This window comes from Grammomys surdaster, unplaced genomic scaffold (genome assembly GCF_004785775.1).
Source record: "Grammomys surdaster isolate TR1022 unplaced genomic scaffold, NIH_TR_1.0 126906, whole genome shotgun sequence".
NCBI lineage: Eukaryota > Metazoa > Chordata > Mammalia > Rodentia > Muridae > Grammomys > Grammomys surdaster.
In genome coordinates, this window is record NW_021621692.1 from 2,491,092 (window position 1) to 2,516,754 (window position 25,663).

General features: G+C 42.1%; 1 long non-coding RNA gene across 1 annotated transcript; it reads left to right on the plus strand.

Moving 5' to 3' along the window:
- Positions 1 to 1,316: 1,316 nt before the first annotated feature.
- On the plus strand, positions 1,317 to 25,258 carry LOC114615578. The gene is made up of 4 exons (XR_003710491.1): positions 1,317 to 2,166; positions 2,664 to 2,740; positions 17,799 to 17,947; positions 25,139 to 25,258. It is a non-coding gene; the product is annotated as an uncharacterized LOC114615578 (long non-coding RNA).
- The last annotated feature ends 405 nt before the right edge of the window (positions 25,259 to 25,663 follow it).

Genomic DNA, 25,663 nt, shown 5'->3' on the forward strand with positions numbered 1-25,663 from the left:
GAAAACACCATAGTGGGGAATTCGGGGCCCACAGGACCATGAAGCTGGCTTGGCAGTCAGCAATAGAGTGATTGCATTTTATCTGGAGAGAGAGAGAGAGAAAGAGGGAGAGAGAGAGAGAGAGAGAGATGAGAGAGAGAGAGAGAGAGAGAGAGAGAGAGAGAGAGAGAGAGAGATGACTATCTTCCAGTAAGGCTCTACCTCCTAACAGTTCCTTAACACTTGAGCCTATGGGACCATTTGACCTCCAAACCACGGAAGTAAACAGGAGTCATATCCCACTCAGTTTTTTTTCCATTTGGTCATTCTTTGCCTTTGATATTTTAGGGTTAGGAGTATCTGGCACAGAGATATTTTGTCACCGTTAGAAATGGTGAGCACTCATTAAGGGTGCGCATTGTACACTGTCCTTGGAGAAAGAAGGTGGGACTTTAACACTACGACAAAACACTATAAATAAGGAATATTGTAGTATTTTGTGTTTGAATAAGGTTCAGACTATAGGACTACTATTGCTTGAGTATGTACAAAAATCTGGAAATCATACAGCTTGTGAATTTCCAAGACATTTGGGAGCAGATTGCACTTGGGAGCAGTAACCTGTCCCTGTTGTAGAGACTAAGTGTGTTTGTCAGACATGATGCTGATACTTGAAACCTACCTTCCAATCTGCAGACATCACTCTTTCACAATTCTCTGCTGGGACACATATCCAGCTGCAGGCTGCCCAGAGGCCCAGGTCACACCAGTCTCTCAGGAGAGTCACTTGATACTATGTAGTCATCCAGAAGTGGAAAGCAGCTACTTCACTATTGATGCAAGAACATTGAACGTGATACTTCTAGATCCGCTATAGAATTGCAAGATCTGGGTGTTTCTCAAATCAGATGCAAAACAGCATCTTTTAAATATTTTTATATTAGAAAAATAAAAAAAAATAGAACGACGTTCTTTATATCAATTAAAAAGTGGAACAGCGTGGGGAAGAGTGGCTTTTGTGAGACTTTGGATGGCATCCTAATGATGAGCTCAGGCTTCAACGGATTTTTGCTATTGTTAAATTGTTTTGGGTTTTGGCAAAGGAACCTCATGCGTCCTGGGAGAGCTGGAGACATTTTACAGTGTTCCAAAGAGAGTTACAAACAAAGGCCTTTTGTTGATCTAAGTAACAGGATGGAGTCAGGGTTTTCAATTCTTCATTCTTTCTCTAGTAGGTAAGAATAGTTACTGATTAATGAGGCAGGAAGAAAAACAAGACTAAGCTTTGACTGCTTCAAATGCTGTTTCCTAGTAGTTGCCACCGATGGACTTCCTAATGTTTGGCACCAAGGGTGATTACATCTCTCCACTGTGAATCAAGAGTGCTCAGGATGAGAACTGAAATTCTGTTTAGAAGTTGTAGTCTGTGGGAATATCTTTTACTGTGGAGCATATGCTATTCACATCCTCATGCATGTCTTGGAAGTAAGATAGGTCCACAGCGCAGAAATAAACCCTAATAGTTAGTTACTCAGCTGATGGTATAAAAAAAAGATGAAATATTTGTTTTTCAGACTCCCACGTTCCTGCATATAAAGGTGTTCCTGGTTGATTTGAGATGGTTTCTCAAGCAGGAGACTATTTGTTGGGAAGTTCTCACCATACCCATTATTGTTCTAGGGCTTGAGACCAAGTGGAAGTTTTAATATGCTGTTCTGGGATTCTGTGACTCCAGCATGTAAGCTTGCAGAGTTCAGCTCTCCTCGGTTTTCGGGATTTCTGTAGATTCCACTTAGTGTGTTCTCAGCATGTGGAGAAGGAGGCTCTTCATTGCACTGTCATGCCTTCTCCAGACTCACAGATATGCCTTTGCCTCTCTATTGTCTCTCTTTACCATGTCCCAAGCAGCTCCTCTGTCAACTTTAGTCTCTTGATTCTGTTCTTTCTTATGATGAACTTTCTAAGTTATTTTGACTCTACACTAAGACGTGGGTTTCTGTTCATCAGATGGGTGTCGGTGGGAAGAGAAGACAAGGAAGACAAAGGTAGCAATGAAGCAATACGTGGAGATGCCATACTCCAAAGCGGTAGACAGACAAATATTGATAGAAGAGTAAAAAGAAACCAGTCTGGCCTTGAACTCAGAGAGATCCACCTGTCTCTGCCTCCTACGTGCTGGGATCAAAGGTGTGCACCACACGTGGCAGACTTCACTTCTCGGAATGTTGTTTCCTTATTTTCTAGGGATCACATTGATTCTTGACTCTCACTTAGAAGCAACTCATTCTGGTATTAATTTTCTACACTTTATACCATGCACCCATAGGCACACATGCAGAGGCTGCAGTATGAACTCCTTCCCCAGATAGACAGGACCATCAGTGAAAGAACAGATGCAAACACGGCTCAAGAAGTAGGCCTTGGGAGTTCAATTTACTGAACTAAAATGAAATAGAATTTTATTTGAAAACCTAAGTGTTCTTTAGACAACTTGGTCAGGATTACTTTTTCATTTTCTAGTAAGAAAAAAAAAAGCTTGTTTATCATTTACATTTGGATTGCATTGGTTTTGAGTGTATTTTGTATCAAGGATATTCACAACTCGCTAATAAAGATCAGGCTTTGTAACAAGCTGTAGATGTTTCTATAGATGATTTAGTAATACTAAATGTCTTGTCTTTCAGGCATTAGAAAGTTACCGAAGGACCCCACTACTTCACTCCTGGATGCATGCTCGGAGAACTCCACGGCCTGCCATGAGGTATCTGTGCTCCCACGTTTATCACTCTGCCTTATCCACTATAACAAATAATTGAGATAAACCTGGTTGCCCATCAATAGACGAATGGATAGTGAAAATCTGTGATGTATATGAATACCATCCGTCTCTAAAGAAGTATGAAATGGCGACATTTTTAGGAAAATGGAATTGATTTAGAATTTATGATATTAAATGAGGTCACGTGATCTCGGGAAGAAATGTGAAGTCTAACCCATTAAAGATGAGTATATGTAAACAAATGTACAAGTGGGTACAGAGGACATCCAGAAAAGAGATGAAGAAAGGATAGACAGGGGAATGAGGAAGGACTGAGCGAGGGTACTGAAGAGAACTTATGAAGGATGGTATAAAGCTAACTGCACTTCTGATGCCAACTCTGATATGGGCTTTTCAGTTTTGGTGGTAGGTAAATGTATAACAATACATTCGATAGTAAAATGGTAGAATCCAATGTGAAGTCATGCAGATCCCATCCCAAATGGTTACTCTAACTGAATAGAAGTCTGTTGAGATGTTAAGTCATTGGGGCTGGTTAATTTCAGAGTGTTGATGTATTTATTCATCAATGTAAATAAATAGCCTTTAAAAATATCTAAGTCATGGATCCCTAAATTTTTCCGTAGCATCTTTGACTTCTCTTGTCATAAGAACACTGTCCCAACCCATGCTATGTGACATCTGAGGTCAAGTGCTGTGAACAGATTCCCATATACAGTGACTTTGTGCAGCTACTGGTATGCTTTATCTCAACCTGATACTTTTCCATTATTTCCTCTGTCGATATTCTCAACTACAGCTGGAGATAAAGTAGACAGTAAATCTCCAACAAATAGCAGCAGGTACTGGTAAGCATTTGAGGTAATGAATATGTTAATTAGCTTAAGCCAGTCATCTTGCAAGGTATGTATTTCAAAACAGCATTTTACCTTTGTTTATTTATTTATTTTGTGTATATATGTAGCCTCATACATGCCGAGACATGATATATATGTGTATGTGTGTGTGTATGTGTATGTGTGTGTGTGTGTGTATGTGTGTGTGTGTGTATGTATATGTGTATGTATATGTATATATTATATGCAGAGAGACAGAGAGAGAGACAGAGACAGACAGTGAGAGACAGACAGAGAGACAGAGACAGAGATCAGAGGTCAACTCTCAAGAGTCAGTTCTCTCTTTCTACTCTGTGGATCCTGGGAATCCGAACTCAGGTCATCAGGCTTGGTGGCAATCCTCTTCACTACAATATTTATTTCTCAATTTAAAGCAGGTTGAAAAGTTAGGGAGGAAAAAAAGCCTACGTGGTGTTAACTTTGTTAACTGATCTTAAACAGTGGTATAGACTCGCCAAGTGTCCTTAATCTGATGTTTGACAAATTTTATAATGAACTGTGTTTTCCTTAAAGCAAATCACAACTGCAGCCATTACTGTCGTTACTGAGGAGTTATAACAGCAAAACAATGGTATCAACAGAGAAAACAATGCTTGTCTTAGTTTTTTTTCTAGGAGAGAGCTTGTGCTTTACAAATTGAAACATCTGTGTAACATCTGTGAACTCTAGGGAGCTGAGGTCATTGAGCTCAAGGGAGAAACTGCAATCAAAAACTTCTGAGCCTCAGCTTATTCATTTAATCAAAAGAATCTGAATGAACTGGTAGGAGGAGAACCCAAACTCTCAACATAGGAAACAAACAAACAAGACCAAAAAAACTAACACATCTATCTAGCTGTATTTAATTCTTCTAACCTTCATAATATTCTCTCTCAGCTCCAACGCAGGGGCTCTGCTAACTGCATTTCTGAGTCCAACTGTCATGGACTTTTCAGTTTTCGTGGTGGGCAAGTGTATAAAACGCAGTGAAGCTTTTGCTGCTTGAAGCTGTTGATGAGCTGGAGTCTGGGAACTGTGCCAACAACTTCTTCCAGACTAGTTAATCAACTCAGCCTCATTTATATTCTCTCAGACTGAAAATGAAGGAAAGAATATGTTTTAGAAGAAGGATTAAACTCTAATATTTTATGAAATGATTTGGTCCTTCGTAAAGTTGTCATGAAACCTCACTGTCATGGTCTCTTCAGGGGGACTCATCATGATGAAGACAGGAGGCAACACATAGCTATCACAGCTGAGCATACATGTATGTTATAGGATATAAATATATATAATATATGTTATAGGATATATATACACACATATATATGTTATTGGATATATATATATACATGCATGTTATAGGATATATACACACATGTATGTTATAGCATCTATATACACACATGTATGTTATAGCATTTATATACACACGTATGTTATAGCATATATATACACATGTATGTTATAGGATATATACACACATGTATGTTATAGGATATATACACACGTGTATGTTATAGCATCTATATACACACATGTATGTTATAGCATCTATATACACACATGTATGTTATAGCATATATATACACACATGTATGTTATAGCATCTATATACACACATGTATGTTATGTTATAGCATCTATATACACACATGTATGTTATAGCATCTATATACACACATGTATGTTATAGCATCTATATACACACATGTATGTTATAGCATATATATACACATGTATGTTATAGGATATATATACACACATGTATGTTATAAGATATATATACACACATGTATGTTATAGGATATATATACACACATGCATGTTATAGGGTGTGTATATATATATATATATACACACACACACATGTATGTTATAGGATATATATATACACATATGTTATAGGATATATATACACACATATGTTATAGGATATACACACACATATATGTATATATATATACACATTATATATGTATATATATATGCACATATATGTTATGGATATAGATATATATATACACATTTTAAAATTGTGACAAATATGCATAAAACTTATATTTCTCTTTTTTTTTTTTTTACAATTTCTAAATGCATTTTGATGGCATTGGTTACACGCACATTTCTGGGCACCTAACTTCTATTCCTAGAACTCCCTTCAGCTTGGAACACGAAACTCTGTACTCATGAAACATTAACCTTCTACTCTGAATTCTAGGGTTTAGAAGCCAAGACCAGCTTCTTAATACCTCTGTGATGAAGAGAAAATCCAGTAATACTGTCATCTCCCTATTTCCTTCTCATATTCTGGTCACCTACTGAGTTGTGAGAGTTGGTAAAAACTCCCATTAGGAGATCTTGGGGCACAGTGTCTTTAGGAGCAGAGAGCCAGATACTGCTGGTTGCACTATTGTGTAGTGCCAGGGAAGTGTTAATGAACGTCACAAACCAGACAGGAGCTGATCTGATGCAAATCACAACATGGCCTTTTATTCCAGCTAGCTTGGGCCCTTCAGTGCACTGCTGACATGTGGGACGGTTTTGGTGGTAAAAAGCCCTGAACATCTATGGGGCAAAGCAGCAAGCGGGGGATGGGAGGGTGAGTGTGCATGCATCTAATTGGAAAGCTACTATGGTCTTTAGTATAATTGGCTGGTCCTGGGAGCCAAATCATGAACTTAATTTCTGTTTCCCTCTGCATTGCAGGGGGCAGGCTTGTAACCTGGGGGTGTAGATTTGTTGGAGGAATAACATGGAGGTGGTGGTCTTGTTGGGGGTGTAACCTGGAGATGCAAGTCTTGTTGGGGCTTCGCCTGGAGACTGGAGACTGTTGGGGATTAACTTGGAAACTAATGTTCAGTACTCTTGTTAGTTTGCCTGAGCTTAAGTTCTTTAAAATGGAGTCTCAATTTAAAAGATTTGGCCTCTCAGTTGGAAGGGGGTAAAACAAATTGCTCGCCTAGTGGAACTGAACCACTTCACTGTGTTTGGCAGACTCCAAACACTGGCTGAGTTTCACAAAACAGGCATTCAACGCTCCCTGTTCAGCCATGTTTGTAACAGTGTTTATCAAGCTAAGTAAGTTAGTGGATGTCAGATAACAAGCGATTAGCTTAGCTAGTATTAAAAGCCATATTAACCCAACATTGAACCATGCTTTCTCCACTGCTTGTACTGCCTGAGAACTCATCAGACATAGACTGGGGTAGAAAACCCACTCTCTTCAATTCTTCACAATCCAATCAAGAAGGAAACTATAGCTATTTACTGAAACTCAGTCAAGAGATCCGGAGGGCATACAGTCAGAGACTCCATAGACTCCAGTGAACAAGCATTCCACTGAAAGGACGGGAATCCATTGTGAACTAGAAACAGCTGGGGAAAGTTAAAAAAAAATGTTTTATTTATACTTTGAGAATTTCATTCAATGTATTTTGGTCATACATATTTATTCCTCCTCTAACTCCTCCCAGATCCCTACCACTTGTTCTCTCTTCCTCTTTTTCTCCTTCCCTCCCTCCTTTCCTTGAGACAGTGTTTCTCTGAGTAGCTGTGACCATCCTGGTACTCACTCTGTAGACCAAGCTGGCCTCAAACTCACAGAGATCCGCCTGCCTCTGCCTCCTGAGTACTGGGGTTAAAGGCTTGTGCCACCACTGGCCAGATTCTTTCTCCTTCTTAAAAACAAAACAAACAAAACAAAACACAGAGCTAAAACCAAACCAAACACATGGAGTCTTGTTTGTGTTGGCCAGCTCCTGGATGTAGAGCCTGTCTTGTAGTGAGGTTGATACCAACCTTGTCATTGTGGAAAACAGACTATTGTCATTTGATTGCTATCAGGTAAGAGAAAGCCAGTTTTCTTTCCAAGTCCTGGGGTTACAGGTGTAAGCTGCCATGCCAGGCTTTCCGATAACATTATTGCTTAAAACATTTGGAGCGAGACTGCAAAGGAACCGTATTGAGACCTCCATTGAGTTATTGTGAGGACTATTCTTGGTTGTCAACCTGACTGCATCTGAAATTAAATAAAACCCAAATGGTTGGGCATGCCTGTGAGGGATTTTATTTTTCTTAAATTAATCATTCACATTGGAAAGACCCACTTCTAATGTAGATCTTTGAAGCGGGGCGATTCACATTTAATCTGGACCACACCTTTTGCTGGCTGTCTATATAAGGACACAGGGGGAAAACCAAACCACATGCTCTCTCTTTGCCTGCTTGTTGTAGCTCCTGCTGACAAGCCCATTCCTTCACTGGCAATAGAGTCTGCTTTTTTTTGGGATTCTGGCATATACTGAAGACTAGCTGAGACATCCAGGCTTGTGGACTGAACAAGCCAGTAAGCAGCACTCCTCCATAGCATCTGCATCAACTCCTGACTCCAGGTTACTATTTGAGTTCCTGTCCTGAATTCCTTCAGGACAAACAGTGATTTGGAAGCATAAGCCAAGTCGACATTTTACTTCCTAAGTGGCTTTGGCTGTGGTGTTTCATCACCACAACAATAACCCTAATGGTTTTTGTTCATGGACAAGATTTAGTAGCAAAGGCACTAGACCTTTGCCATTTTGCCCTGACCATTGGCTGGGCAGGCAGTGGTCTTTGCTGTATGGAACATCTAGTTCAGCTGTCCGTGATGCTTTGGAACTCCAACAGATGGCATCTGAGAATAATGGCACCCAGAACCATCCACCGGCTATGGTGGTAGGATGGACGAAGGAAAGAGGCGGCAGTGGGTGGGTTCTGAGACACGGATGGTAAAGAAGATTTTGGAGAACTTTGTTCTAAGATACACTGTTATGAAACAGTGGCATGATGGGGGGGGTACATGACAGATCCATGCCAAGGTGGCCTCTGAGAAATCATGCTATGGAACAGATCTGGTATAAAGGGGGGTTATTTGAGGAAAGGGAGGGGAGGGAGAGCCTGGGGAAGAAATAGAAGCAGATAGAGCCACAAGGGCAGGGAAGAGGGGGACAGAGAAGGAGAAAAAGGAGGAGAGAGTAAACATGTGGGAACAGAGAGAGAGGGAGGGAGGGAGGAAGGGAAGGAGAGAGAGGCAGGGAAAGAGAGAGAGAGAGAGAGAGAGAGAGAGAGAGAGAGAGAGAGAGAGATGCTAGGTCCATGGGAGGAGCTTAGTGGAATCACCTGTAAGCTAACATACATGGTGTATCACCTCTCGTTAGGGTTTGCAGGCAAACCTTCTATGTACAGTTATCTTGGCACACCTGAAGCTGGAACTGTTCAATCTTATCCTTGACATAACAGCTATACTGATGTTCTGAGGCGCGCCCCCAAAGCAGGGCTGGTCATGGCTAGTTAATGCCAGAGTGCTATACAGTCACAGACTCGGTGGATGAGGATCATTAGCGAGCCACCCGTGGCTGCTGCATGTGGATTAGGACGTTATTGGACCATTCATGATAGCCACTTCTGAAAGAGGCTAATTACTCAGTCATTTGTGATTGTGACATACGATGACTATTATCGAGTCATTCTTAATTGCTGCATGTGGATAAGGCTTGTTATTGAGCCATTCATAATTGCTACGAATGGCAGAACTCCAAACCATAAAAGGAGCACGGCAGAGGACCATCACTCTCTGCAGATCAGCTATGTACCACTAAGCCCACAGCCAGTGCCACTCTGGTGACACCGGAACATCTGTCACATACTATTTTGGAATAAAAAAACAGTATATAATAGATATGTTCCCTTAGAGATGTTGCAATGAGCCTTTGTCATGTGACCCAAGTATAAAATTTATTCCTCATTATGTTATCTCCTGACATGAGCTTTATTGAGGGGGGGTGCCAGAAGGGGCCATTAAGGCCCTGGCTTCTACATAGACCTACATTAGGAGAGATAGTAGCCCAATGAGGGTGGGGGCTATCTGAAGAAAAGCCTACAAATATTCACCCCCATTCACAGGGGATACCCGACTTTGTAAGTTTCCAGAGGGCAGGGAGAAGATCCATAATGAGAGACCAAATCTTTTAAGTTCAGACTCAGTTTTAGAGACCTTGAGCTCAGGTAGACTAACAGGCCGGTACCTATCATTAGTTCCTAAATTATCCTCCCAACCAAACCTGAGCTCCAGTTTCTAAGCTAACCCAAACAAGACCAGCGTCTCCAGGTTAATCTCCCCCAACAATACAGAGGTTCCAGGTTAGTTCCCAACAAGCCCGCCCCCTGCCTAACATCCACCAATGCGGAGGGAAGCAGAAGTTAAGTCTATGATTTGACTCCCAACACCAGCCAATGATGTTAAAGGCCACAGTACCTTTCCAATTAGATGCTTGCCAGGCTAGAAACACCCCCACCCCCAGCTTGTTGCTTTCTATAAAGCCTTACCCTGATAGATGTTTGGGACTCCTCTCCAGCAAAACTATCCTGCATGTGGGCGGTGGACTGAGCCTGAGCTAGTTTGAATAAAGGCCCTGGTGTGATTTGCATCGGATCAGCTCTTGTCTATTTTTTAGGGGGTTCACTACCACTTCTCTGACACTATAATACCAGGTGATGGATTCAGCCTGGCCCAGATGTGCGCACAGGCACTAGGTAGGACCATATGTTTATCTTGCTGCTGCAAGGCCCTGCTTGTTTTCTTGCCAGTGCTCTGTCACAAAGATCTACAGGGAAGCAAAGACCCAACTTCTGGGGGTAGAGGAAGAGGGAGAGGGAGAGAGAGGTTGTGCGTGTGTGTGTGTGTTCTAACACATATGCAGTATGTTCTGGCTGGTTTCACGGCCCAGTACTGTCCTTCCCACTCTAATCCCTCTGAACTCTTCCCAATAAATTTCCATTACTACTTTCTTGTGTTTTGGGTTGAATTTTGTATCTTTGTGACCCACTGAGTTTAATCACTGTTGCTCTCATGAGCATGGGTGGGGAGTTATTTACTAAAGGATGGCTAAATTCTCAGCGACTATACCACTGGGTATAAAAATGACCCTCCCCCTCCACCAGAGGCTGTTCCCTGTTGGTTAGCCCCATGAGCTCCTCCTCAATCCATGATACAATGTTGCTTGCCCTATTTTGCACAGCTCTTGCCAGTAGCATCTTTTGACCCTATTTTCTTATGCCTTTAGTCTATAGAACATGACAAGCCGTACCATCCATGCCTTTAGGCTATGGTGTTTCTATCAGTATTTTAATGCACATATTCTTACCTCAAAATAAGACATTTTTGTTGTCTTTCTTTTTTCTTCTTTCCTTCCTTTCTTTTTTCTTCTGTCTTTTTGAGACAGGATCTCACTACTCACTGTGCAGTGCAACCTGACCTTGATCTTGACATATAGCCTTCCCTGGCTTCTAACTTATAGTCCCCGTCTTGGGTTCTCAAGTGCTGGGATTCTAGGCAGGTGCCCCTGTATCTTAATAATAGTTTTGATGGAAGAGAGCATGGTCTCTTGTCCAGCAGACCTCTTTAATGAGAGCAACATCCACTTGAACTAGATAGTTTTCACCTTTGCCAGGTTGGCTAAGGATGCGAGTTGATTTATTATTTATGTGCAGTTCTCCAGAAGAAAAACAATTACTAGGGGAGCTAGCCTTCTCTGATGTTGAGTTGAAAATTTTCTACAGCTGTGGGGAATCAAGAGCTTAATAGGAAACAGCACTGGTGTCTAATCTGTTGAGAGTGACCGAAACCCTAAGTTCCCACATTAGTAGAAGAAGGATGAAAAAGGTTCTAATTCAAGCAGCATGGCTCAAGACAAGCACCAGATTCTTCTTTTCAAGTTGGTTCAGAAAATCAGGGCTCAGTCCCGAGATGAGACTTCCCTTAGCCTCTTATCATTGTCAGCTAGATGTCAGGGGTTAAGGACTTCATAACTTCCTTGTGAGATTGAGATAATATTTATCCATAATTAATTGCTGAGTCCAACAAGAAAGCCACAGAATTACAAGTGTTTCATATTCCTTTTCGCTCTAAGCAAGGACATAAATTACAACTCTTATCTCACATGTAGCTGGGCCGCTGGTTGAAGGAGCAGTAGGTGTCTTCTACAAAGAAAGAACAAAGAAGCATCAGCCTGGAGATCCAAGGGAGAGAGAATAGACTAAGGAGAAAATGATCAGTCAGATTAGAATTTATCCTCTTACTATTTTTTGTGGTGGTTCAAGAGTTTTTTCATTAACATTCATTTATTCACTTTACATCCCAATAGCTGCCCCCTCCTCCCAGTTCCCTACTCCCACAGCTCCTCCTCCCACAGCTCCTCTTCCCACAGCTCCTCCTCCCACAGCTCCTCCTCCCACAGCTCCTCCTCCCATAGCTCCTCCTTCCATCTCTCCTCCCCTTCCCTGATGGAAGTAACTACACTTTATTGGAGTTAGTAGGTAACTTAGTAAGCAAAACCAGAGAGAAAGCACATATGGCAGTAACATTACTTTATCTGAGCCTAAAATCATAACTTGATATTTTTTATCCTGAGCCATTTCTCCTCAAAATTTTTTGGAAGTAAAGTTTTATATGAATTTTATTTTAAAATTTAGATTGAGAGTTATGATCTTACACTTAATGATGCATGCATGTATCTTCCTGTTTTGCTTAGGTGTGGGTGAGCATACAGTTACATAACTGTGTTTTATTCTTTAGCACACTATCTATCTTAATGTTTTTTAGTGACAGGTCTCTTCATTAGCCCACAACTCACCTATTTGCCTAGCTTGACTGGTTATTGAGTCCTAAGGATTGACTTAACTTCCCATTGCTGGGATTACAGACACATGCCGCCATGCCCAGCTTCCTTACATGGGTTCTGGGACTCAAACATAAGTCCTCTTGCTTGTATGGCAAGCACTTTATTAGCCAAGGTACTTATCCAGCCTTTTAATAACATATATTAATGTCCATACTTCCCTTTGGTATTATGGTAGGTTAGAAGACAAAGATAACGGTGGCCATTGTGGAGAAAAATTGCCCAGAAGTACTCTTAGCTCCATCTTCATTGGTTCTCCAATACACTATTTACACTCAAGGACTTATAATATTTTATTGGAATCACCTAATTTATTTTCTACTGTTTCTATTTAGTTGTGTTCCTTGAAAGTAGAGCATATATCCTTTCCTTTTCTTTTTTTTATTGGATATTTTTATTTACATTTGAAATGTTTTCCCCTTCCCAGGTGTTCCCTTCAGAATCCCCCTATCCCATTCCCCCTCCCCCTGCCTTTATGAGGGTGCTCACTCACCCACCCACCAACTCCTGTCTCCCTGCCCTGGCATTCCCCTACACTGGGGCATCGAACACCCTCAGGCCCAAGGGCCACTCCTCCCACTGTTGTCCAACAAGGCCATCCTCTACCACATATACAGCTGGAATCATGGGTCCCTCCATGTGTACTCTTTGGTTGATGGTCCAGTCCCCAGGAGCTCTGGGGGGGGGTCTAGCTGATTGACACTGTGCTCTCCCCCATGGGGCTGCAAACCCCCTCAGCTCCTTCAGTCCCTTCGCCAACTCCTACATCGAGGACCCTGCACTCAGTCCAATGGTTGGCTGTGAGCATCTGCCTCTGTATTTGTCAGGCTCTAGCAGAGCCTCTCAGGAGACAGCCATATCAGTCTCCCATCAGCAAGCACTTCCTAGCATCCACAGAATATATCCTTCTCACTTTTGTGTGCTGGGAATATACCACACATTAGTCATCCCATGATGCATGAGTTGAGTTAGTAAACAAAATAAGTGGTTCAGTCGTCAGAGAAGTGGGGACAGTGATGTATGCATACATTGTTGTGAAAAGAAAGATCCAAAGTTTCCTGAAGCAAGGGTCTCATTGACAAATTGACACACTGACAAATGTGTTATAATTAACTTAAAACTGTGCTATGACTTTTAAACATAGGCATTATTGAAAGCTGGGAAATGTAGTTTATTGATAAAACATTGTCACACTATGTGCAAGGGGACTTGGGTCTGTATATACACACACACATACACACACACACACAGAGGGGCAGTCCTTCATACTCAGGCATGCACACATACAAACGGACACACGCACAGAGGCAACTCCACACACAGAGGCATAATTGATATTTGTGTATGGGGCAACAACCAAGACTGGTTTGTGTAAAGTAGCTCCCACTGTTGGGTCTACTAAGAACCTCCTAAAGTCTACAGCTTTTCCTGGGGTCTCAGCCCTCAGGCACTGCAATGCACATCAGGGACACCAAATGATTGTTGGCCCACTGCAGTTCTATGCTTACTCGTTACACAGATGCTTCAATGAACTCACTTAACACATAGTCAGAACTTGGTACATATTTTTAAATAACCACAATTATCTGGCAACATTATTATAAAATTAAATGAACATTTTAAATAGCTGAGCACCAATTTCTTCAAAGAAGACTTTCTCTTCTGGTTCTCATCTATTTATTTGATTTAAATCCTTCTTAACTTTGGACTCACTAATAATGGTCAAATGAAGCTCTGGCAGATTAAAATTTGGCATTTAAGTGAGTAATTGAAAAGAAAGAAGAAAAGGAAGGAGAAGAAGAGGAATGAGAAGAAGAGGAGGAGGAAGAGGAGGAGGAGGAAGAGGAGGAGGAGGAGGAGGAGGAGGAGGAGGAGGAGGAGAATCCAAAGCCCCCAACAACAGATGAGAAAACTGATGTGTGTGCTTGTTGACTGGCAGAATTACAATTTTGAGATTGTGTGCTAAGTTACTGTTATAAGAATATTCCATCAGGAAGGAGATGATCTTTTTTTGTTTTTTTGTTTTTTAGTAATTAAATAACTGCTAGGAAGCCTCACAGCAGCAGATGAATAACAACTGGCTGGTTTCTTTATTTGTCAGTTGCTTTTCCTTTGTGTTGGTCCCCAAGTTGAGGGATTCTGTGCTCTGAAACATTAGGCCCCTGTGTTGTGTAAGGTTATTAAGTTTCTCATGCTTTACCTAAATTAGTCAGAAAAACAACCCCCCCCCAAAAAAAAACAAATACAAGAAAAACTTTTGCAAAAATCTTCACTCCAAGGTCTAGGATCTACCAATGAGGTTTGCCACATCCCCTGGAAATCTGTCTTATGAATATGCTAATTATTTAAAATGTTTGCCCCATCCCAATTGCCCAGGCAGTGTGGGACAAGTGGCATATCTGTAATCTCGATTGATCATATATACATTAGGATCTAACGTAGATCTCATTTTGAGGGCTATTTGGCCCATTTAATTGTTCTTTGTTAATAGTTCCCCTGTCAATTAATCAATTAGTTAATTTTCTTTGGAGGAGAAGGCTATTGAAGGAAAAGAGCAAAAATTCTTCATAAAATAAGAAATTCTTTGAATTTTATTTGTATTATATACATACACAAAAAGGCACACTTGCACCCACAAACATGTATGCTCCCCACCCTAGACACAAATAGGCATACACACACATGCATACTCTGTCACAATGAGGGGTCAGATATATGGCTCAGTCAGTAAAGTGCTTACCAGGCAAGCCTGAGGATCTAAGTTCAGATTCATGGCAGCCATTCTGGAAAAGCTGGGTTCCATGGTAATCCTAGTGGCCCTGTTATCCTAGTGCTGAGTGGAGGCAAGAGGATGCCTTGGACTTACCAGCCAGTTGGCCTATCCAAATTGGTGAGCTCCAGGTTCAGTGACAGACCTCAAGAAAAGTAACGTGGAGAGCAACTGAGGAAGATTATAATGTTGGCCTTTGACCTCCACTTGCACGCTCTCACATTTGCATGGGTAGCTGCACACACATGTGCACACATGTGAACATGAATACACACTGAAAATGTCATTTTCTCTATTCTTGTTTTCTCACTGTGTAAATTTATACTTTATATAAATAAGTATATATTATACATGCACACATATGCACACTATGTACATATTTCTGTGTGCATGTAATATATAATGTTACCTTCATGAGTCAAGTATTGAGTTTCCCTAAACAGTCTTCCCTTTTAGGGAGTCAAAAGAGAGACGTTTGCTGTCTGTGGACCCTGCCTGCTCATCTTTACCCATCTCCTTTGATGTAACTCCCTGAAAGTTCTCATCTAAACTAACTTGGGATTCTTCAAACGAGTGACACACACTGAGGTGCCCATAACCTCTAACTTCTACTTGTCTGAATACCAATGTAGTTTCTCCAATCTCTGCTTCTCCCTGATGCTGGAGCCATATGCAGACAGCTCTGAGCTCTGTCTCCATAATGTAACCGTCACTATTGAAGTAAGATCATCTTCAGCTCTGACCTTCAGAGTGATAAACAGTGTCTTTTCCTGGGTCACAGGCTTGCTGTCCAGGCTCCCCAGGATTCCACTGGACTCAACCGTGCTGTGGGAGACTGGGTTCTCTTGAGAAAAAGTGCGTTCAAAGAGTAATGATGGGAGAGATGCCGGGGGAAAAAGCAAGAGCTGCCTGTCTCACATGTCATGCTGGAAAAATATGTTTTGTCATTTCAAAGGGGAAAAAACGTTTAAATATTTATAACTAAAAGACGAAGTGATCATCTTCTCCTAGGGCTGGGGCACAGAAATGTGCGATGGGTTTTAAGTACCCGTATCATGATAGCTATTGATAGTTTACTATCAAGGCTGATATATTCTAGTTCCCACAAACCACACTTGACAAAGCCTAAGCCATTAAACCACTAAAGCTCTTGAAAGAACTGGTGTGAATGCAAGTCCATCTTACTGCCATGGTGTAGGACATATTTTCCCTGAAAGTTGAGAGGAGCTAAGATGGGAGGAGTAAGGGGAGGAAGAGGAGGAGCTAAAGGGCAGAGATATGGGAGGATGGAGAACCATGCATGTATTGGGAGCAGTCCTTGGTAACAACTTATATCTAAGTTAGTTCATTGGTTAACACTTCTAATCGTGTGGGCATCTTGTTATTGAGCGTTACCAAATATATAAAGCTATTGGATAATCTTTAACCATTAGAGTCTCATTTCTACCTGGTACTGCGTGGATTGCGGGATGGTCTGGGCCCAGCCCAGCCTTGTGGAGACAGCGTGGAAGATTGGCAGAGCCATCTCCCACGCTGGCGTCTTGTGGGTGGCAAGGCTGCTGTCTCTGGCCACCTGAGCTGGCGGCGTGAGCTGCGGCACTGGCGAGAACATGCCACTGGTTGTGGCAACAGGCTCTGTCTAGTCGAGAAGATGGCAGTTGATTAAGAACAAGCCAGATTGGGTGCTGCCGTTTTAAAATATTACTGCAACAGTATGGCCCTTTGATAGCCTGCAATCTAGGCTATCCCCGAATAAACAGAAAGCCCAAGTTCTTGTGGAAGCTGATCCAAAGCTTGGGGAACACTGGTGTGGACACAAATTAATGTTTTAATTTTAAAAATAAAATATGGTTTCTCTCAAGTATCTCTAAATCAGGTTCCCCTTGGAGCAGGTTTGTGTTCCTGCCTTTGCCAACACCTGCTCTAACAATTCTAGGTTTAGTCACACAACTGTATAATTATCTTTCATAAAAACAGCACATCTTATTCTCTGGGAAAACAATTCAGTGACAAATTCATATAAAGCATTAGAGATCACTGATGTATTTTTAAAAATTATTAGGTTTGAAATGTTTTAATTATGTGAATATGTGTGTATCTCTGTATGGGCATCTGCCAGAAAGATTGTTAGGGTTACAGATGAATAATATAGGGGCTGGTGAGATGACTTGCTAAGAACACTTACTGATCTTGCCAAAGACCTTAGTTTGGTTTTCTACCATCCACACAAGGTACCTTATAATCATCTATGTCTACGATCCCTCTCTTTTACTGTAGTCCTCTGTGACCCGTGTTTTAGGACACATTTCCATTTTCAGCATGCTTTTTCTAGCTTTTTTTTTCTACACAAGAATTCTCTACAGTTTCTGGTCCACCAGTTGTCTAATTTATTTGCATCTTTCATATCTGTGAGTCACCATCCTCTGCACCTGTGCTGTTATGCCCGATCCCCTGTCTCTATGCATTTCCCTGAGAAGACTGCTCAAGGAGAAATCCAAATTTAGGTGGTAGGCTGCCAAGTGTGTCTCCTTGTTCCTGTTTTGATCCTTGTTCCTGTTTTTATTCCTGTTCCTGTTTGTGTTCCTGTTTTGTGGGGAGTATAAAAAGGAGCTATGCAGTTGAAAATACAGCATTTGGTTCTTTACCAGATGACTCCTTGTCTTTCTTTCTCTCGCCCTCAGCCCTCCGCTGATCCAAGGAACTCAGTCAGCTATGCTGGCGTAGCTGACAAGTGGAGGTTTCACCAAGATCGGAAAGATGAGGACGATTGCTGACGGGCCGTCTCCGGGGCTTGCATTAAGACAGGAGACACATTGGGCACAAACCGAAGGTAAGTTTTCGGGGTAAGTAAACGCCATGGATTTGGCACATAGTAAGGAGTTGCTGACTAAGCAACTATCTACTCTTCTGGCTCTGTGGGGAACCCCTGTTGAAGCTAGGGTTATTGAAGAATTTATGAAAGAATTCCAAAATTCTCAGTTTGCAGTGTTTGGAAACTAGTTAGGGATGCCCTTGTCAGTGAAAACGAATTGGTTAAGGAACAAATTGAGGAGGCTAAGAAAACTCTTGGAGAAGTTCAGGAGGAATTGACTAGGGAGTCCCTATGTGGATCTTCTTCTTCCTCTTCATCTACATTGGGGGATTCTTCTTCTTCTAAGGAGGAGGAACTCTTAGGGGCCGTTAGAGGAAAGGAAGTGGGCTCCAGGAGAAAAGAGAGGGGGCGTGGTGTGATGCTCGCTGCGGGCAGCGCTGGGCCCAGGTGAATGGAGTAACTTGACAGCTGACAGCTGGAACCAGGCGGCACCAGGAGGCCTGGGCTATGATGCTCGCCGGAGCAGGGTCCGATGGTTGTGGAAGGCCCGCAGTACCCAGTGCTGCAGGTTACCTAGGGTATACATATATACAGAGTTGGAAACTCTGAAAGAATGTAGAGTCAGCATTTTGAGAGCTGAAACTTGGGCATGCTGTGAGGTTATGAATCAAAAGCCCTGCTTTGCAGCCCTTCAGCATGGCAGACCTGCAGCTCATGACCCCTGCTCCCTCACCAATGGGTCCTTTCTTTGGACGGCCATGGCAACAAGAAGCAAGTCATGAAAATACCAGTTTGAGCTGCTGGAGGCAGCTCTGGACCATAACACCATTGTGTGCTTGAACACTGGCTCAGGGAAGATGTTCATCGAGGTTCTGCTCACCAAAGAGCTGGCCCATCAGATTAGGGGTGACATCAATCTGCACGCAAAAAGGACTGTGTTCCTCGTCAACTCTGCAAACCAGGTTGCTCAACAAGTGTCAGCTGTCAGGACTCATTCAGATCTCAAGGTTGGGGAGTACTCAAACCTAGAAGTAAATGTATCTTGGACAAAAGAGAGAAGGAGCCAAGAGTTTACTAAGCACCAGGTTCTCATTATGACTTGCTATGTCGCCTTGAATGTTTTGAAAAATGGTTACTTATCACTGTCAGACATTGAATGAACCTTTGGGGAGGGTACAGATGCATTGATATTAGAGTGATATTCAGTCTCATTTTCATATTGCTGTTTTAGATTCAAATCAACAAATTGCTTTGGTTCAAGAACAAGTAGATTTTATGTTATCCACCAGACATGTTGTTAGCTATGATCCCTTCTTTCATGCCATTTGTGTTACACCCGTGCATGTAACTAATGCTTCCTCTTCTGTTAAGTATTTGAATCAGTTGAGTTCTGGCTCTTGGAATGCTACTTATTATTATCTTACTCGGCAGCTCTTTAATAAGATTGTATTAGTTAATAATACCAGAGTTGATCCTATTGATGGGTCATCTATCTTGAGCATGTTTCTTGAAGTAGGAATGCTGGTGAAAGAGTGGGCCAGAGTTACTTCCTTGACAGCTTTAGCCTAATTTTGCTGATGCTTGTTTTTTGGGTGTCTGTGCCATCTTCAGACACAACAGGTACAATCTCAAGCTGTTTGTGTGAGGATTGGTGCTTTTATATGGTCGAGGGGATCCCTCTGCCCAAGTGTGGCTGACTATGTTACAAAAAATGTTATCATTCACTTAGGCCTGAGCTGCAGCTGGGACTGCAAGGGAGTTTCCCTGAGAGACATGCCTGGCTGCATAGGGGTTGGTGTCGATACAGTTCCCCTCCTCAGGAAAAAGACACCAGAATGGGTATGACCATACCACCTCACTGTACAATGGCAGGGGGCTGGGGGTCATTACAATATCCCCAATTTTCACTGAGGGTCTGGTCTCTGTCTCCACTCGGCCTCTAATTAAAAGAAAAAGGGTGAATTGTGAGTCACCATCCTCTGCACCTGTGCTGTTGTGACAGCTCCCCTGTCTCTATGCATTTCCCCAAAAAGACTGCTTGAAGAGAAATCCAAACTTAGGTGATAGGCTGCCAAGTGTATCTCCTTGTTCCTGTTTTGTTCCTGTTTTGTTCCTGTTTTGTGGGGAGTATAAAAGGGAGCTATGCAGTTGAAAATATAGCATTTGGTCTTTACCAGATGACTCCTTGTCTTTCTTTCTCTCGCCCTCAGCCCTCCCCCGATCCAAGGAACTGAGTCAGCTATGCTGGTGTAGCTGACACATATCCATTATAAATTTGCAACTCCCCCAATCTCTGATGATTTGGAATGGGATGGAAGGATATATTTATCTCAGAAAGGAGATCATGCACTTCGGAACAACATAGCAAGAAACAGGGAAAACAAACTTCTTTCTCTTCCCCACTCTCTGCTGCCACAAAACTCATGGCCTTCTATTACATTTGACAAATTATGGGCATACTGTACCACCAGTCATTCATGAATGAGTAACTGAAGCATTTGTTGAAGTATGTCTCTCTCCTTTTCATGCAAACAGCCCGTGCTTTGCTGCTGTGTTTTGGTTAGATTCTGCCATGAACAGTGGCTTCTTCATAGCAAGCTCCATTGAAGAGATCCTTGAGTGGGAACACACTTGTACAATTCTCATTTTCCTTTGCTTTATTCTCTTAAGATTCTACATAAAGACTTTGTTATGCTCAGGTCTGGGAACCTCCAAGAGATCTCAAAGAATTGCCATATCTGCTGTAGAGATACATAAGAGCCTTTTATTTCAAACTCAGGTTTGGACCGAAAGTTGCACAAAGCGAAGTTGCAACCCCATGTCTAGGAGTGTAGGGGAATATATACAAACAGGTTGCATAGAGGGAGGGAAGCGGTGGATAAGAAAAAGTTTTAATGTTTTTACAAACCAGTCGCAGCTGCCTGGGAACTCTTAATTGGCATGATTTTTCTCTAAGGATGTATGGTTCTTCCCAAGGCCATAAGCCACTTGTGTTGGGTAGTGTTTGGCCATCCATCAGAGAGGGTACCAGCTTCAGGCAGCATGGAGGCTGCTGCACTGTTTTTTTTTGTTTTGTTTTGTTTTGTTTGGTTTGGTTTTTGTTTGTTTGTTTGTTTATCTCTTCTCAAACTGATATTGTCTGTTCCCAGGATGTGGGCACTCTTAGAGTGAGGATCTGTGGCCTTTGATGCCAGTGGTGTCTTTTTGGGAGGGGTCAGGTGGCAGAAAGGGGGATTTCTACTTGTGCAGGGATGGTGGAGGGGTCGAGGGAGAAGGGGGAAGTGCTGCAGCTGTGGCAAGTGCCAGCCTGCTAGGCTTCTGGGGAAGTGCCTAAGCTGGCATTGGCCTTTTGGCTCCTACAACTTTACCAAGTTATTAGGGTAACAATGAAAGCCTGGTGAGGCTCCATTATTCTCCTGTGCAGTTAAAACCTGATTGTATTTGGGAGAAGTTTTCCAGGGCATTTCAGGATGGCTGGTGAGAACTGGTTCATCACATGCCAGAGTCGATACAGGAAACAGAAGGAGAACTTCCTCTTTGATGTAGTCGCTTTTCAAAGGTGGTTTATGTAACAGCCCAGGTATTTTTTCTCCCAGCATTTATCTAAGTGTTTCAGTACTTTCTTTCAATTTCAGCTTCTCTCCCTTGTAGCAGCCATAAAATAAAGTGTGTGTGTGATTTTGAATGGCATCAACTCCAAGATCCCAAACAAGAAATCCAAAGCAAAGGGTGATATGAATTTTTTTTCATTTGTCTCTAATGGTTGATCCCTTTTGTGGCACTTCAGATTTCTCCCTTAACTTTGAAAACCAACAGTTGAAATATTAACAGAGTTGCAAAGTGTTTCTTATCAGAGTAAGTGTTTGATGCTTGACAAAAATTGAACAGATATGGCCAGTTTAGATTTGAGGGAAAGGGACAGTAAAGCCCCCAGAGTAGAGTATGGCTCGAAGAGAACCTGAGGTCCAACAGAAGAATTGGTGATTCTGGAGGCTGGTGATGTCCAACAGAAGAATTGGTGATTCTGGAGGCTGGTGATTCATAATAAGGCCAACCAGGATTAGAACGAGGTGACCATCAACCAGGCCGATGTACAGAATGATGTTTGAGGTGCTAAGGATGTGGACATGAGGTACAATCCGGGGAAACACAAAGACTAATCAACTAGAGGAATCTTTGCATAAAGAGCTTGCATGTCGTGGCTTTATGTTGGTCTAGAATGTTTTATTGGGGTATGAAAAAAGATCTTGTATGAAGCTTGAATATTTCAAAATTTTAAGACTTATAATAATTGATGAATATTAAAATGAATGCTAGTCCCAAGGCATAGAACAAAAACACCTGCAATAAATCTGATGTTCTGTTTGTCATTGAGAGATAGTCTTTGCTCACAAAACCTTCCAGAGCCACTCTCATCACAGATGTTCTCTCCTGAGAGGCTGTCTTTTAAGGGACTATTCTCCTTCACTATGAGTCATTTTTTCCCACTCTTTGAAGTTTTCTGTGCTCAAACCAAGAACCTCCTCCAACCCCGAACCATCATGCAAGCCTTCTTAAACAGAACACAATTCTTTGAGTATGGTAATTGAGCAGTAGGTACATTTTAAGCCCTGGTCAATGGCAAGACTAGACTGCCCATTATGGAAACCCCCCCAAAATTTTTTTCTCCCCTGAGAAAACCTGGGTAAAGCAGAGATACTCAGCTATGATATTCCTGCTTGGGCCTTTCAACCTAGGGAAGGTAATTGCTAAAAGGAAAGAAGAGAAAAGTTTATTGTGGTAATATTGAGCAACCATACTGAGATTCAGTGGCTGCATCCAGTGCTTTGGGCATCTGTGATCTTCTGGTAGTGGTGATGTCATTGTGATCCTGAGACAGATTGTCTGCCAGGACAGCTGTAATTTTCTACCACCTCACTTTTGGTTCTTGAGACTAATTCTTTAGCTTTTCTAGAATTTCTATGAAAGCCCCAAACACTTTTACACTGAACCTTTAAACATCAGCTAGATGGACTTCTCTCACTTCTTTCAAGATGTTTAAAGTGTCTACAAAGCAGTTGCTGGATGCATTGGCTTGGGAGTGGAACGCCTCTTGAGTTGCTGGTGGTGGCACAAACTTATGTGTGTGACTATTCATGAGTCATTATATGGGTGTATTATCTCATCTCGTCAGAAAGCTGGAAGAGAGAAAACCATAACTGGATAGATGAGTTTGATTCAGATCATTTTCACTAAATATGTGACTATTTTGATTGAAAGCCAGTCAGGAAGGCGAAGAGGTCATGAGCTCATTGATCCTTGCTTGTGCCCACCTGTCACTAGGACATGTTCAGTTTAAACAGTCCTGTGCCTTTGCCTTTGGTGTGGGTACATATGGAGTGCATGCTGCTCCAGTTTCTTCCCTGTGGAGTGAGGGTCTTGACTTGCCTTGTTCTATATGTCTGTATTGGGCGTGTGTTTTATGATGCATGCCCATCACTACCCTACTGTCTTGGTTAGAGTTTTACTGCTATGAACAGACATCATGATCAAAGCAACTTTTATGAGGACAACATTTAATTGGGGCTGGCTTACAGGTTCAGAGTTTCAGTTCATTATCATCAAGGAGGGAGCATAGCAGCTCCCAGGCAGGCATGGTGCAGGTGGAGCTGAGAGTTCAATATCTTGTTCTGAAGGCAAACAGGAGAAAGCTGGCGTCCTGAGGCAGCTAGAAGGAAGCTCTCAAAGTACACTTCTTCTAACAAGACCATACCCACTCTAACAAGGCCACACCTCCAAATAGTGCCACTCCCTGGGCCAAGCATATTCAAACTACCACGCCTACCTTTAGCTCTGGATAATAATATAACCAGTTTTATAAGTGATTCTTTTTGTTGTCTCCAAATAACCCCAACCACATGGAAACCATGGTTGAGTGACACTGAGTCACTGGATCGGTTGAGCAGACAAAGACTGAGATGGACTCCTTATAGCTCTCCAGAGCATCTTTTGACTTTGGAAATCACACAACCATTTAGGCAGAGATTATAATGCCGACACTTAAGTCATGCAAGGACTTTCCCAGTTGCTGCATGACCCAGGTGAGAGCCAAGAAAGGGCGCTGTTCTCATATCCCTCCTAAGCTTTCAAACTTTGTCATCTGTCATGATGTCTTCCGCACATCCAAAGCTCTGTAGACAGGAGTTTCAGTCATCTTTGCCTTAAGAATGGAATGTCTGGCAGAAAAAAATAAATCGGGGAGGAAATACTCATTTTGGCTCATGGGTTTGGAGGGAGTTCATTCCATCATGGTGGAGGGAAGGCATGGTGGTAAAGAGAGCCTGTAGAGGCCAGATTCTGCTCATATAAGAGGACCGAAGATGGTCTAGAACCAGACTCTGGTGTAACCTTTAAAGGCCTACCCTTGGTGATCTGCTTCTGCCAGGTAGAACACATTTTTGTTTGTTTGTGTGTGTGTGTGTGTGTGCGCACCTGTGTGCGTGTGTCTGTTTGTTTGTGATAGAGTTTTTTTTGTGTTGCCCTGGATGTCCTGGAACTAGCTCTGTAGACCAGGCTGGCTTCAAATTCAGAGACCTACCCACCTCTGCCACCCAAGAGACTACACTTCTTAAAAGTGCTACACAGGCCAGGCTTCAAAACTGCTCTGTAAGCTTGGGACAAAGTGCTCAAAATATGAACCTATGGAGGCCATTTCAGAGTCAAACATAATCACAGCCTTGTGTGGAAACGATTATACTTTCTTGGTCTTTGGCATCTCAGTGTCTAGATTATCTCTATAAACTTCAACCTAGTCTGCTTACTGGTCTGATGACTCCCTGACTTCCAGGGGCAGAGCTGTGGGGCTTTGCTGCTAGCTCCAAACTGAGTATATCAGCTCTTTCCCTATGTAAGGTGCACAGAAGGCTCTGCAGAGGAGATGAAGGCACCTCCAGTGGGAGCACCAGGTGCTTGCTATTGTTCCACCAAAGAAACCATTTTTATCAAGAAATGGTTCCAATTAGGTTTCTTTTTCAAGTGTTTCCATCAGCACCTCAGGATGATCCTTCTTTATCTGTTTAACGTTTCATCTAGTTTTGCATTGGTCTCTGTGAAGGGAACATCTGACCTCATGTTCCTTTTTGCTGGAAGCCGTCTACATGATTGTTCTGGGAAATCTGGCAGATGAATTTAAGGTTCTCATATATAAACGTTTCTATTTTTTTTAAACAGAAAACAATGTCAGCATTCTAGAGTTATTTTCTTACACATCTACAAAGAAAACAACAGAACCCCCACATCTTCGTTTCCTCTCTGGTTTCTGGGATGTTCCTCACACATGCATCTTCCGTCCCAGAGGTCTTCAGCAGCTGCAGCGGTTTCAAGTGTCCACTGATTGCGAAACGTGGCTGGACAGATGAGGTCAATCCCTCAGAGATACAACTGTAGCCAGTTCTGATGGTGAGAAGTTTTAGCATTTTCTTCTAAAAACCATTCGTGGAAATTGAGATGGAATATAACTTTCCATGTGCCTAATATTTTATCCACCATTTACCTCCTAGCATTATGAGTTTTCCACGTTAGTAGGGTTTTTTCCTTGCTTTTTTACCCTTATCAGATAGCAGAGTTGTTTTTATTATTGAGTGTAAGCCAGCTTCATTCCTTTCCTGCAAAACAAGCAGGAACAAATGAGAATGTTAGGGAACTGGGAATATGGCTCAATCAGTAAAATGCCTGTTGTACAAACAAAAGGATCTA